This window comes from Nuphar pumila, chromosome 17 (assembly GCF_984573655.1).
Source record: "Nuphar pumila chromosome 17, dmNupPumi1.hap1.1, whole genome shotgun sequence".
In the NCBI taxonomy this organism is placed as follows: Eukaryota; Viridiplantae; Streptophyta; class Magnoliopsida; order Nymphaeales; family Nymphaeaceae; genus Nuphar; species Nuphar pumila.
In genome coordinates, this window is record NC_143265.1 from 38479221 (window position 1) to 38494976 (window position 15756).

Below are 15756 nucleotides of genomic sequence, written 5' to 3' on the forward strand. Positions count from 1 at the left end.
AAAATCTTTGTAGCTGTCTTCCTACTATTGAAATGTCCTTCACGGGCTAAAGAATGGGAAAAACTAAGAATGGACTCGTACTTATCCTCCGGAACACATCTCCTAATGATCTGATCTGCATAATATTTGAATAATTTTGGTTCATCCCAATAATAGTGCCTCACCTGAGATAGGAATCTCTCACGCTCATTCCTATTCCAATGCTCATGAATTTGTCTCGAAACCAAATAGTTCACGATATCAGCAAACCAGGGTAATTGTGATGTTCTGACTGACATGATCTGCTTATCGGGGAAAGAATCACTGATCGACCTTTGATCCTACGTGGTCTCCACGATCAGTCTAAAAAGATGGTCTGCTACTACATTCTCGCTACCCTTCTTGTCTCGAATCTCGAGATCAAACTCCTGTGATAACAAAACCCAACAAATGAGTCTCGGTTTGGTGTCTTTCTTGCTCAGAAGATACTTCAATGTAGCATGATCAGAATAGACAACCACCTTCGAACCGAGAAGATAAGACCTAAACTTGTCTAATGCGAATACTACAACAAGTAGCTTCTTCTCTGTCGTGGTATAATTCATCTGGGCATCAGATAGAGTTTTACTTGCATAGTAAATCACATAAGGCTTCCTGTTAATCCGCTGTCCTAAAATGGCCCCCATAGCATAGTCAGAAGCATCACACATAATCTTAAACGGGAGCGTCCAATCCGGAGGTCTCAGAATGGGCGCAGTAATCAAGGCCTCTTTGAGAATCTCAAAGGCCTTCATGCAATCCTCGCTAAAATCAAAGGGCTGATCCTTCTCTAATAATGTACAAAGCGGTCGAGAGATTTTGCTGAAATCTTTAATGAATCACCTATAAAATCCAGCATGCCCTAAAAATGACCTGATCTGCCTCACAGTAGTAGGTGGAGTCAAACGAGAAATGGATTTCACTTTCGCTCTGTCAACCTCAATCCCTCTCTTGGACACAATATGTCCAAGCACAATCCCCTCCTGGACCATAAAATGGCTCTGTTCCCAACTCAGAACAAGATTTGTCTTCGCACACCTACTCAGTACTCGAGTAAGTTTTTGGAGGCAATCCTCAAATGAAGAGCCATATACCAAAAAATCGTCCATAAACACCTCCATGACATCATCTATCATATCGGAGAAGATAGCTAACATGCACCTCTGAAAAGTTGTCAGGGCATTGCAGAGCCCAAATGGCATACGTCTAAATGCGAAGGTGCCATAAGAACATGTAAATGTCGTCTTCTCCTGGTTGTCAGGATGGACAACTACTTGATTATACCCTGAATATCCATCTAAGAAATAATAGTAGCTCTGTCCCAAGAGTCTCTCCAAGATCTGATCAATGAAGGGCAACGAAAAGTGATCTTTTCGAGTTGCCACATTCAACTTTCTATAATCAATGCAGACTCGCCACCCTGTGGTGGTTCTCATCAGAATTCTTTCCCCCTTCTCATTCTCCACAACAGTGAGTCCTGACTTCTTCGGCACAACCTGAATCAGACTGACCCACTGGCTATCAGAAATGGGGTAAATAATTCTGGCATCCAACCACTTCACTACCTCATTCTTCATCACTTCTTTCATGTTGAGATTTAACCTTCTCTGCATATCCCGCATTGGCTTGACTTCTTCATCACAATGAATTCTGTGCATGCAGAACGAATGATCAATCCCCTTCAAATCAGCCACTCCCCAACCAATCGCTGTCTTGTGCTCTCGTAAAATCGTCAGCAATCTCTGCTCATGCTTCTCAGTGAGCAGTGACGAGATGATCACAGGCAGAGTCGCACCGTCTCTGAGATATGCATACTTGAGTGAATCCGGTAAGGGTTTCAGCTCAAGTTTCGGAGGAGACTCTATCGAGGATTTGGCGGGGGTCTCCGCAAGTGGTGGGAGAGGCTCAATGCCAGCTCTCCAAGGAGGTAACTCTGACGACACTCTAGACACATCTACACTAACTATACAACTATTCTTCTCTATATGGTACAAATCTAATGAATCCTCAGTAATATACAAATCGGGTTGTTCTTCCACTAAATCCTGTGCAATATCTACATGAAAACAGTCCATATCTTCCGCTGGACCCATCGCGACATTGAAAATGTTCAGCTTGACTTTCCTGTTGCCGAATGATAAATTCATAGCTCTGGTCCTACAATTGATACATGCATTGGCAGTCGCCAAGAATGGTCTGCCCAAAATGATCGAAGTCTAGTGCTGGCTATCCACTCCTTCCATATCGAGGATAATGAAATCAACGGAGAAATAGAAATCATCCACCTTAACTAGCACGTCTTCCAAGACACCTCTTGGTACCTTGACAGAACGATCTGCTAGCTGAAGTGTAATAGGAGTCGATCTCATCTCTCCTAGCCTGAAAGAATCATAGAAATACTCAGGCAGAATGTTCACGCTTGCTCCAAGATCGAGCAAAGTGTGTTCTATCTGAATGTTTCCTATGGTACAAGTAATGATAGGGGCTCCAGAGTCCTTGAGCTTTGGTGGCGTCTGATGCTGAATCACTGAACTCACCTGCTCCGTCAAATGAACCCTGTTAGGAACTTTTACTTTAGATTTCCTCTTTTGCGTACATAGTTCCTTCAGAAATTTGGCATATGCCGGCACCTGCTGAATAGCATCGAGCAAAGGCAGGTTGATCTGCACATGCTTGAAGATGTCAAGCATGTCCTAGATCTTCGTGCACTGCTTCCCTCTAAATCTGAGAGACTCTAATGCTTTGGGATAGGGTGGTTTGGGGATGTACATCGGGGGGTCCTCCTCTTTGTGAGAAGGCTCACTCCTATCCTTCTTATGAACTGAGGTGGGGGATGATGATGATGGTGATGGTGATGGCGATGGCTGAGCCGAAGAAGATGGAACACTGGTATCTGGCTCATCGATCCTCTCGCTACTCTCGACGTGATACTCACGTCCACTCCTTAGAGCTATAACAAATTTGGTCTACTGCTGTGACTCAGTATGGTACAGGCCTCCAGTCATCTGGTCTTTGCCATTCGGGTTCATGACAGCCTGACTCGGCAAAGTACCCTCAGGTCTCCTACTAATAGCCTCTGCTAACTGTCCCATTTGCGACTATAGCTTCGCAATGGACTGTGTGTGCAAACTCAAGATCTGGCTACACTTCTCAAAAGCATTCTGGTTAGAGGTTTTCACCTCTTGGAATGCCTGGAGAAGTCTCTCCTCAAAAGAGATCTGTGGGGTAGACTCTTGTGAAATCGGAGGAGGAAATGAGGATGAAGTCTGAGGATAGCTCGACCTCTGGAATGTTTGAGTGAATGTTGGCGGCCGAGCGTGCTGAGAGGATGTAGACATCTGAATGGAAGACTGTGGATTCTTCCATAAAAAATTAGGGTGGTTACGCCAACCTGGATTATATGTAGATGAAAATGGGTTGTTCTGGGGTTTGGCATAACCCTGAGCATCCTGAACTTGTTCTTGAACAAATTCAGGGTACTGAGCTGCCGAAGGACACTCAGTAATCTCATGTGCCGGACTGGCACAAAGAGTACACACCTGCTGAGTAGGAGATGGTCCCGCGAGAAGCTGGTTCAACTTCTAAGCAATCATGTCTACCCTGCACTGTAGTGCAGTAAATGAACCAATCTCGACGACACCGCCTTTCTTCTGAATACTGGGTGTGGCTCTATCAGAGTGAGAGCTAGAAGCATGGTGGAGGGAATTCTTTGCCAATGTATCAAATAACCTCCATGCTTCATCCTTGCTCTTCAACATGAAGGTCCCACCACATGAAGAGTAGATCATCTAACGATTCCTGTCAGACAATCCATCATAAAAGCTCTACACCAGCTGCCATCTAGGCACCTGATGATGGGGACACTTCCTAAGGAGATCCTTTATTCTCTCCCAGGTCTCATGAAACTGCTCACCATCTAGCTCTAAGAAGATAGTGATGGCTCGCCTATACTGATTCGTCCTACCGATGGGAAAGTACTTTATCAGGAACTCCTGTTGTAACTGATCCCATGACCCTATCTCTACTGAATCTAAGGACTTTAGTCAATGAAATTTTGTATCTTGACAGTAGAACAAATTTCGAGGAATTTGTCTAAGTGCCTGTAGGGATCCTCGTGACTAAGGCCATAAAAAGATGGAAGCATCTAAATAATGTTGGCCTTAATCTCATAGTGGGGCGCTCCTACATTGGGTCTCCGAATGCAGGATGCCTGGACATAGTATGTGAGAATGAAGTATTCCCTCAGAGTGCATGGAGGAACTAGAGGTGGAGCTGGAGGATCCATATCGCCCACTGTTGTCGAACTCCGAGGAGAATGTAGAATTCTCTCTGGGTTGTCAACAAATGGATGTAATGGGGTTCCTAAAGCTCGTCGCCCCTGCATACACTGGTACTAAGACCAGATGTAAGCACACGACCTAAATCTAAATCTAAGCTAAGACAGATACTAAAATGCAAATAACAAAAATAAAGACAACTAATAAAAATAGTCTAAATTAACTATGTCAGAACTAACTAACTAAGTAAATGAAATAACAAAGTAAAACTACTTTAATTTACTGAAATTGAAAAATACAGGAATGCACAAACTATGTTCTCTAAAACCCACCTATCTAATCGCTCCTTGTAGAAATAAAAATCCAGTGAATCTTAGAAAAACAGTACGTGAATCCTATATGTACTAACTATGTTAAACCTATATTCACTTACTAATCCTACTAACTAAAAAATATAAAAACAACTAACACAAATTAATAAACTAAAATCTAAAAAATAAAAGAATATATTCGTCGTTCCCCGACAACGGCGCCAAAATTTGGTTGAATTTTTGTAAACACTCTTTTTAAAAGATAATTTTCAATAAAATACTTGGAGAATCGTCAACCAAAAGTAAATAACCGACTTTCCACAAAAGTGGCAAGCACGAGTCGAATCCACAGGGAACGAGAATTATTCAATTATTTCTAAGAAATTCAATTTATTAATTCACAAATCTAAGTCAACAAGTACAATTCTACTAACAATTACAAATTAAAACTAAAACTAAATAGAAAAGCAATTCAAATTTTCTGCTGCTCGTCAAGGGCAATTCTGTCCTTTCACCAAGTATCGACTTTTCACGCTTGGACAGGAATATCCTGGGATTTTTAGTATGCTTTTCAACCTAAAACAAGGAAAATATAAAATTAGTTAAAAATTCAAGTAAATCAAACTAAGAGTTAAACTAAACCCAATTTTAAAGAAATTAACAAAGGCAAATTCTAATTAACACTAAAAGATCAAATAAAATACCAAAATAATTCTAAAACTAATCAATCTAGGTCTGACTACGTTAATGGATTCAGATGCACTAATTACAATGCAGAAAACACTGAAAATTAACTGAAAATGGATAAAACAATGAAATGACTATCTTACCCCTAAATAGTGCAAAAATGACTTCTGACAGCTTTTCACAAATGGACTGTTTAACAGAGAAAACGAAGTCCAAAATTCCCAAAATTTGTTCTGTTCCGTAACTAACAGATTCAAGAATCTGACAGTTTTTGCGGATATAAAAAATTATATCTGGAACTCTAGATATAAGCGTTTCAAAACCCGGATAATTTTGGAAATCGCAGGACCCGAAATTTAAAAACCCGAAAAAGCTGTTTTCACAAAACGCTTAAAAACCAAACCAAATCAACTCGGAATGAGCTAAAATTTGGTCTGCAGATAGTGAACACGCCAATAAACAGAATAAAAAAAGAATTTACAGAAAACTCATAAATTTTGCACATAAAATGATGAGTGTGCGATAGGGAAAAAATCGGTTTTCAAAATCAGTGCACTATTCACTTTGGAAATCTATTTTTAGCACTAAGAATGTAAATCTAATGCAAACACAATCCTATTTGCTGTTATTCTACTGTTAATTGCAGAAAATAACAGAAAAAAATTTATTAAACGACAAACACAAAAAATTTAAACAATTAACAAAGGTTCTATTCTAGATGGCATGCCTACTTTAAACTAACATAACCAACATGTAAAACTAAGTGATGTAATGAAATGAAATCGGTCTAAAGCAATCTAAACTACAGGTTAAACTAGAACCATACGAAGTACATCCAAAACTAAGTTAATATTAACATTAAGAGAATCAATGAAACAAATGAACTAATTAATTAATTTAACTACCAAACTAAAGTTGATTAAGAGCTAGGATTCCTAAAGAGGGATGGTTTAGGGTTTGACTGGTCCAGGTTCATGTCCTACCTAGATGAGTCAACTAGGTTGACTCACTTAGTTAATTGCTAAATTAGAAACCTGAGAATTAAATTCTAATTACTTAAAAACATAATGACAAATTATAATAATAACTCTACTTAACTTACACACCTAACTAGATTATATCAACCCCTAATTAAGACATATCTAATGAGTAACTTAATCACTAACCTAAAATTAATTTAAACTTAACTAAAATGAATAAGACCAAATCTAATCTAAATTAGTATGGAAAGTTAGATAAGAGGAAATGGGTGCATAAAACGAATTTGGCAATGAGTTACTTAATATAAATACCTTGTGAAATCAAAAGGGAAACTTCAAAATGGAAAACCGTCCAGCCTAAAAGGGGGTTATTCTTCTTAATTACTTTCAAAACCAATATAGAAAGTTAGACGAGTTGAAACCGTCCAACCCATGATATCCCACATGGTTTTGGCTTGCTAAAATTGTTTGTAAAACAAGTAAACCTTTTTCTCAAAACCGTGGTCACTTTATTTGACAATTCAATTGAATTTCAAAATATATTTCCATATCTAAACAAGTAACTCCTTTTTACCTTGGCTGGACAATCAATTTTAAATCTTTCTTTAAATGCTCCACACGACTTTAGAGAACCTCAAAGTTGCCAAAATGATTTCCACACCACAATTACTCAAATATCCTCTTTCTAAAAATTGATTTAACTAATTGAGTGACATATATTAGCACTAATGTACTAAATACATTAATTCAATAAGTATACAATACATGGAAAACACGATTTTACAAAGACTAAATGAAATAAATAACAATTCAAAACTACCTAAACAAGACCACAAAAAAAACGTTTCTATATTCACTACTCAATTGAACCTAGACATTGAAATGAATCTACCTAATCCTAAAAACTTACCAAATAAAATATAAACCTCAAGCTGGACCTCTAATGGAAGACGTCCTGCTTGAGAAGACAACCTATTCTAACACCTAGGACTCGATTTTACATAAACTAAGGAAATAAAAAAAATTCTTGCTTTTTAGTATGATAAACTTACATTAAAGAAATACTAACTTAATTATTCGACTAAGTAACTATTGAAATTGTTGAGCACGACCTATTGAAATTGCAGCAAAAATAAAAATAGAGAAACAAACTAAAACAAAGAACCAATCCTCAAATATGACATGACATAACTAAACAATCAATCGAACTTGACAATCCTAATCTATGACCAATGACCCAATACGAACAACACTAATTTAACTGGACTTACTTGAAACAAAATAAAGTTTTGACACACCCTATTGCTGAAAGAATTACAGAAATCCAAAAATGAAGAGACAATACAATAGGCTAGACTAGATCTAGCCGATTGAGCTTTGACCCAATGAATTTTCAAAAACAAACCACACGACACACTTAAACTAACCCAACTTAAAAGTTTTAATCAAATCATACTGGGAACGAATGGAACAAGAGCAGATTGACACGTTTTAATCTGCAGAAAAGATTCAACACAAATACACACTAAAACACCAAGATCGACTAAGAGGAATCTAGTCGATTCTTGGATTTTGACTAAGACAACAATCTACCCTAGACCCAACGACAACCCTATATCTAAATTGGATTTTGAAATACATTTTAACACAGGCAAAGTCTGAAATAAAATCCAGAAAACTGCAGCTAATAACAATATGAGAATTGGCTAGATTAGATCTAGCCGATTGAACAATACTATCACACGCCTAGTGCAGGATCAATTCCAACCTTCAAAATGACATTCAAAACACAAAAATACTGCAAAACGACAGTGGTCTTACTGTCAAATAAATAAAAACTACAGAAAATGGCTGGGGTTTAGAAGAATACTATAGGAAGACACGAGAGTATCTAAAAGAACGGGGAAACGATGAAGACCAACCTCCAGGGCGATCCGACGATTGTGGGGAATGAGAGAGCGGAAAATGCCTTTGGATTTGCGTCTCGTCTTCTTCAAGGATGCTGGAATGTCACCATGGAAATATGTTTTGTAGCTGCACCACGTTTGAAGTCCATCGAAGATGGAAAATGAGCTGATTCGTGATCGGATGAAGGTAGAGCTGATCCTTCTTGTTGAAGTGTCTCGCACTTTCACGCAAGAAAAGGTGCCTTCAACCTCTGCTACACCTGCAAAAACACAGCAATCCAAGGTTAATATCAGCAAGGATGCAAAAGAACTGAAAGAGATGGGAAGAAGAGATGAAGAAATGCTTGGATTCCAAGCAAAATCTTGATCTTTGATTGAGAATGGCGTGGGATATGAGGTGAGGAGGAGGCTGGAGCAAGAATCACAAGAGGGGCACAAATTCCAAAGCCAAAAACATCTAGGTCTGGAGCAAGAATACTATTTATACTTTTTGCCTTTTTCAGAAAGAGGTTTATAAAATATTTTATTGCTCTGCGCCACTTTTAGAGGGGTTTTCTGTAAAACTTTTCAAACCGATATGGATATGCGTGTGGGTTGGATTTAGACTTTTTAAATACTGATCCAAGGTCCAAAACAGCCTAATTGGGTCAGATATGGATCCGATCCACCTCGAAATCCGTGCCCAAACACTAAAATAGCCATAACTCTCTCATTTTAACTCTGATTTTTATGAAATTCGAATCACAATCCCTTGACATCAAAATACATCAAATCATGGGTTTTAAACCTTAAAATCACTAGAAATGCATGAATAAATAACTAACATGATTTGCATTTCATGCATCATCAGACTGTAATTAAATGAGGTAAATGATTTAAAATCATTGTAATATTTAGCATTCTTAAGTGATCATCCCTTTAGGATTTTGTCTTCCTTAGTACAAATCGTTATCTCCTTAGCATCTAGCTTTCATTAGCGTAAATCGTTGTAATGTTTAGCATTCTTAAGTAATCATCGCTTTAAGATTTTGTCTTCTTTAATACAAATCGCCATCTTCTTAGCATCTAACTTTTATTAGCGTAAATCGTTATAATGTATAGCATTATTAAGTAATCATCGCTTCAGAATTTTGTCTTCCTTAGTACAAATCATTATCTCCTTAGCATCTAACTTTAATTAGCATAAATCATTGTAATGTTTAGTATTCTTAAGTAATCATCACTTTAGGATTTTGTCATCCTTAGTACAAATCATTATCTCCTTAGCATCTAACATTCATTGGCGTAAATCATTGTAATGTTTAGCATTATTAAGTAATCATCGCTTTAGAATTTTGTCTTTCTTAGTACAAATCATGATCTTCTTAGCATCTAACTTTTATTAGTGTAAATTGTTATAATGTTTAGCATTCTTAAGTAATCATCACTTTAAGATTTTGTCTTCTTTAGTACAAATCGTTATCGCCTTAGCATCTAACTTTCATTAGAATAAATCATTATAATGTTTAGTATTCTTAAGTAATCATCACTTTAGAATTTTGTCTTCCTTAGTACAAAGCATTATCGCATTTGGATCCAACTTTCATTATGCGTAAATTGTTGTAATGTTTAGCATTCTTAAGTAATCATTGCTTTAGAATTTTGTCTTCCTTAGTATAAATTATTATCGCATTCAATATTTTGCATGAATAATTATGTCTATATCTAAACTACAATCTCGATTATAGAGGTTGTGTGGAGACCGTATGGAGATGGGGAGGATGAGGACAAAGAGGTTATTGTTATGGCTGCGAGACTGTCTGTCTGCGATATTTAGCTATTTAGAAAATATGAAGCTGAGTTGCAATATGGTAGTCGAGTACTCCTACAAGCTGGCTTGGGACAGTAGATATCAAAAGTTCATGTGCTATTGAGAAGGAAGATGAATAGTGGTAGGGCCAGGAACATGAATTGGCACGAACGCTTCAGGAAACAATTGGATAGCTGGAACAATAGAGGTGTTTGTGTCATACCATATGATTATAAAGAACGACAATATGACCCCAACTATTTTAAACAATATTGGGAACCCATGCATCAAAATCGATAGATTAAGGAGAAGCAACCTGAAAGTAAGGTCACTCTTGTCCCTGAGTATGTCGTCTTCTAGCATAGACGTAACGTCCATCGTGTCCCTTTGGCACTTCCTATGATTCCCTCTATTGTAGTACACGATAAGAAGCAAACATAGCTCCCAAAGGAGAATATATTGTCTGACAAAAGGTTAGCTATGCTAGAGAGGGAGAATAAGGAGTTATGGAAGGACATATAGAATTTGGGGAGATAAATTGGGTCACTGGTTGAGATGATTATCAGTGGGTTTAATAAGATCAAGGGAACGAAGAGGCCACTGAATAAAGAGACTCCACCAAGGCAAAGAAAGTGACGATTCGTATGTCCATCTAAGTCATCAAGTGCCAGTGAATAAACATATTTTGTGATTTGTGTATCCCAATAATTCTATGTTGTAATTTTATCATTCTTTGTTGTAATTATATAATTCTTTCCTTAATAAGTGTAACACAGAAGTGCCACTAAAAAATCGATAAGACTACATAAACTTAGGTTTATAATTATATAATTCTTTCATGATTTCTATTTATGTTTGCTAAATCGTATAACAATTACTGGCTTAAAGTTTATTATGTGTCATGATTCATGTGATAGCGGTTACTCTGTATAGCGATTACTATGTATAACGATTATGAAATTACCATGATTTGTAGTTACGTTTACTAAATCGTATAGCAATTACTAGTTTTGAGTTTATTATGTATAGTGATTCTTGTAATAAAGATTACTCAATATAGCGACTATGAAGTTACCATGATTTGTACTTACATTTGCTAAATTGTATAGTGATTACTGGTTTAGGGTTTATTACTTATAGCGTTTCCTATGATAGCGATTACTTAATATGGCGATTACTCAGTATAGCGATTATGAAGTTACCATGATTTGTACTTATGTTTGCTAAATTGTATAGCGATTACTAGTTTAGGGTTTATTATTTATAGTATTTTCTGTGATAGCGATTAATAGGTATAGTGATTATGAAGTTACCACGATTTGTACTTACGTTTGCTAAATCGTATAGCGATTACTAGTTTTGAGTTTATTTTGTATAGTGATTCCTGTAATAGCGATTACTAGGTATAGCGATTATGAAGTTACCACAATTTGTACTTAGGTTTGCTCAATCGTTAAGCGATTACTGGTTTAGGGTTTATTATTTATAGTGTTTTCTTTAAGTACAAGAAACGTCGCAGAACATTAGTTTAGGGTTTAGAGTTTAAGGAAATGTCATCTGACACGCTACTGATGTTATGCGATGTGTCATTCATTTACATATACTAACGTTGTTTTGATGATACTAGCAAATGAAACAATGTCTTTTAATTAATGTGCAATGTAATTTCTTTATTTGTTAATATTCTTTGGGTGTGATTTTTGAAAACTGGCGAGATGTGAAATGACATAAAGAATAAATGAATGAAGCATCGCATAACTTCAGTGGTGTGTTTCACAACGAACACAAGATGTTTTCTTTAAGAGCATGGAACAGGCAATGTTTCATTTAAAGAAGAACCAGAGCCTTTCCTATAACCTGCTTCGTGAGCAACGAATAGAAAAACTGATGTTTCCTTTAACCTCCTTCATCGCAAAAACTATATCGATGTCGAAGAAGGACGTTGTGATTCAGTCAAACGTCCACAAAAAAGGGTATCTTTGATTCCTTTAACCTACTTCATCTTTTTTATGTCATTTACAGTTCGTTTACTGAATATAATGCTACAATTCATTTACTGAATATTCAGCTAATTTTAGTGAAACATCCACAAAACAAGGTGCCAGAAAACTCAGCAAAATGCTTAAAGAGAACATTAACCGGATGCGAGATGAATTTGCAGAAGGAAACACTATCAATAATTTTGTACGTATGAAACCACTATCAGTTATACATTTACGTATGCCATAGGTATGTATATTCACAAGTGCATATTTGTTGTAAACAGACTATACATGATTTCATCATATATATTCAAAGCAAGGAAACAACCATGTTGGTCTGCATCGTCACCCATTATTTTATGGTATATCAGTTATCTTATATATTTATTTTATTTTTTGATTTACTAATGTACCTTTGTGTTTTAAACTTACTATTATTACTGTTTCATTCAACAGAGTATTGTCCGCCGAATGCCATACGCGGTTGGATTTCTAAACAGACTACAATACTGGGGTACCGATGACCAAATGACAGACTTTTGTTCAAGTGAAAAATTTGTAACCATATCGATTTGTAAGATATTAAATCTATTTAAGATCTTGTTTTGATTCTTAATATCAATTTTTAAGCTATCAATAGGAATTTGCATATCGATTTAAGATATTATTTTGATTCTTAATATTGATTTCTATGTTGATTCTAAATATCGATTTTTAAGATATCAATAGGAATTTTCAAATAGATTTAAGATATTGTTTTGATTCTTAATATCTATTTTTAAGCTATCAATAAGAATTTTCATATCGATTTGAGATATTGTTCTGATTCTTAATATCGATTTCTATTTAAGATAATGTTTTGCTTCTTAATATCGATTTATATACTGATTCTTAATATCAATTTAAGAAATTGTTTTGATTCTTAATATCGACTTAAGATATTGTTTTGATTCTAAATATCAATTTTTAAGATATCAATAGAAATTTCCATATCGATTTAAGATGTTTGGATTCTTAATATCGATTTAAGATATTGTTTGGATTCTTAATATTGTTTTTTAAGATATCAATAGGAATTTCCATATTGATTTAAGATGGTGTTTTGATTCTTAATATTGATTTAGGATATTGTTTTGATTCTAAATATTGATCTTTAAGATATCAATACGAATTTTCAAATCGATTTAAGATATTGTTCTGAATCTTAATACCGATTTCTATGCTGATTCTTAATATCAATTTAAGATATCGTTTTGATTCTTAATATCGATTTCTATGTTGATTCTAAATATTTATTTTTAAGCTATCAATAGAAATTTCTATATCGATTTAAGATATTGTTCTGATTCTTAATATTGATTTCTATGCAGATTCATAATATCGATTTAAGATATTGTCTTGATTCTTAATATTGATTTATATACTGATTCTTAACATTGATTTTTATGCTATCAATACGTATTTCTATATCAATTTTGTAACATATTTATAATCGATTTGCAGATATTGATTCCTATATTGTGGCAATCGAAAAAGCATTGGGTCTTATATGTGTTGAATGTATGAAAACAAAAAATATGGTTATACAACTCCTTGGACTATAGCATTGGTGTAGACCGTGACATTGTGCATTTGGTAAGTTTCAATCTATAAGATTATTGTATCTTGTACCGTGGCCCGAAATTTAGTTGCTTTTGCATAAACCACAGGTTGGATTTTTCAGAGACATGTTGGGTGTCAGCATTGGCCCGTGGAGGCTTCATGACGCAGATGATGCTCCTTTACAAAATAATGGCATAAATTGTGGCATCTTTGTAATAAAGTATATTGAAGCAATATACTATGAACGAGAACCAGAATTCGCTGTTGTATGTTGTACACTTAAACATGTTTTATTATCCTATATTATTGGTGTAAGGGTTTCCATATTGGTCTGACTTTCAGTTTTTTTTTCATGATGATATACCTGGATTCCGCACAGAACTATGCAAAAAATTAATGGATTTTCTAATTGCAGAAGATACAAAACCCTAGACTACAAGATTACCTAGAAAGCAATGAAGGACGCGAGGTCCTCAGGAGTAAAAGGAAGTTGTTTTAAACGTCTACCTGTTCTCAAGGATAACGTAAAGAGGGTTATGTTCTACTTCTGAGAGAGATATAACAATTTTTGGTTCAACATTCAATTTCCTGAACATGACAAATTTTTTATGTATAAACATTTATAGAAGATTTTGTAGACAGTGTATAAAAATTTTGTAAGATTGTGTACAAAATTTACGCTGATCTAAAAACCAAAATTATGCACCTGACACACGTGTGTTGAATATACAAATCGCCACCTCAAGCGTGCAAATTGCAACAATATAAATTTTGCAGGCACACGTTTCAAAATAATAATACAAATATCTTGCAAATTGACACTAGTAAACACATAACATCTTACAAATCGATATAATATTGCATAATATATTACAAATTCATTCTTAATATCGATTTGTATGCTTATTCTTAATATTGATTTCTAAGCTATTAATAGGAATTTCCCTCTCAATTTTTATGATATTTTATCATCAATTTGCAGATATTGCTTCCTAACATGATGTCTACTACAAATTTATAGGATATTCTATTGATTTAAGATATTACTTTGATTCTTAATATTGATTTCTAAGCTATCAATAGGAATTTCTATATCGATTTGTAAGATAAGTTATCGATTTAGAATTTTCTCACTGAGATGACAAATGACATCATTTTTTAGTTGCCCGTTGAGAACAGGACATCAATTTAAAATTTTGAACTGGCAGGGGAGAAAAGCCATAATATTTTATTTTCTGGTTGTAACGGCTATATCACAGAGGCGAAGGATGATGAAGAGAAGAAAAAACAAAGGAAGAATGAGGGGGAGAATGAAAACTACATGCACTTATGAGGCAAAAGAATTTCTTCCTACCGACCATGCAAAATTAAATCTACATGCACATCATTCTTCATGTTATCTGTCATGATCGTCAGTTGCATCTTACTATACTATGCATCGAGTTGTTATTTACCATGCCAATAAAAGAAATGACTTATCATATATATGTGTTGATGATAGCAATTCACGTGACAACGATTTAATGAACAAATTGCCACTACAATTGCGCAACAATATAAATGCCGCACGCACACGTTTCAATATCATAATACAAATATCTTACAAATCGACACTAGCAAACACATAATATGTTACAAATCGATATACATATCACATAATATATTACAAATCGATACAAAAATTTAGCATAATAGCTTACAAATCGATTTAAGATATTGCTATCAATAAACATCGTGTCGATTTGTTGTTTCTTTCTCTTTTTTGCCTTTTATCAGTCATTATGTAAATTGTGATAGGACAAATCATTTCTACCAATTTTTGTAAAATATTATTTTATTTGTTAATATCGATTTGTAAGCTATTGATCATGCATATAATTCAGGGTTTATTAACATTTAAATATGCATGATTTTATGAAATAATGTTTCAAAAACCCAATTTTATGTTAGTTTTTGAGTAAATGTGCTAAAATGATTTAAAAAATAGAAAATGCATGAAAATTAGTTTTATTTTACAATTTTATACATATTTTAGTTTTTGTTATAATCATAGTAGTTAGTTTTAGTTTTTTTTAATAAAAATAAAAAATATATATAGAGTAAATAGTTTTATATTCATTTTAAGTATTTGTTTTTAGAAAAGAAAAAAATTTAGTAGAATACTTTTTATTTTCCTTATAAATGAAATAAAGTTTTTGAAAAT

The 15756-nt window shown here is 34.7% G+C and overlaps 1 pseudogene; it reads right to left on the bottom strand.

Annotated features, from left to right (window-relative positions):
* LOC149811893 (uncharacterized) overlaps nucleotides 1-15756 on the bottom strand; it is a 112406-nt pseudogene that overhangs the window by 75523 nt on the left and 21127 nt on the right.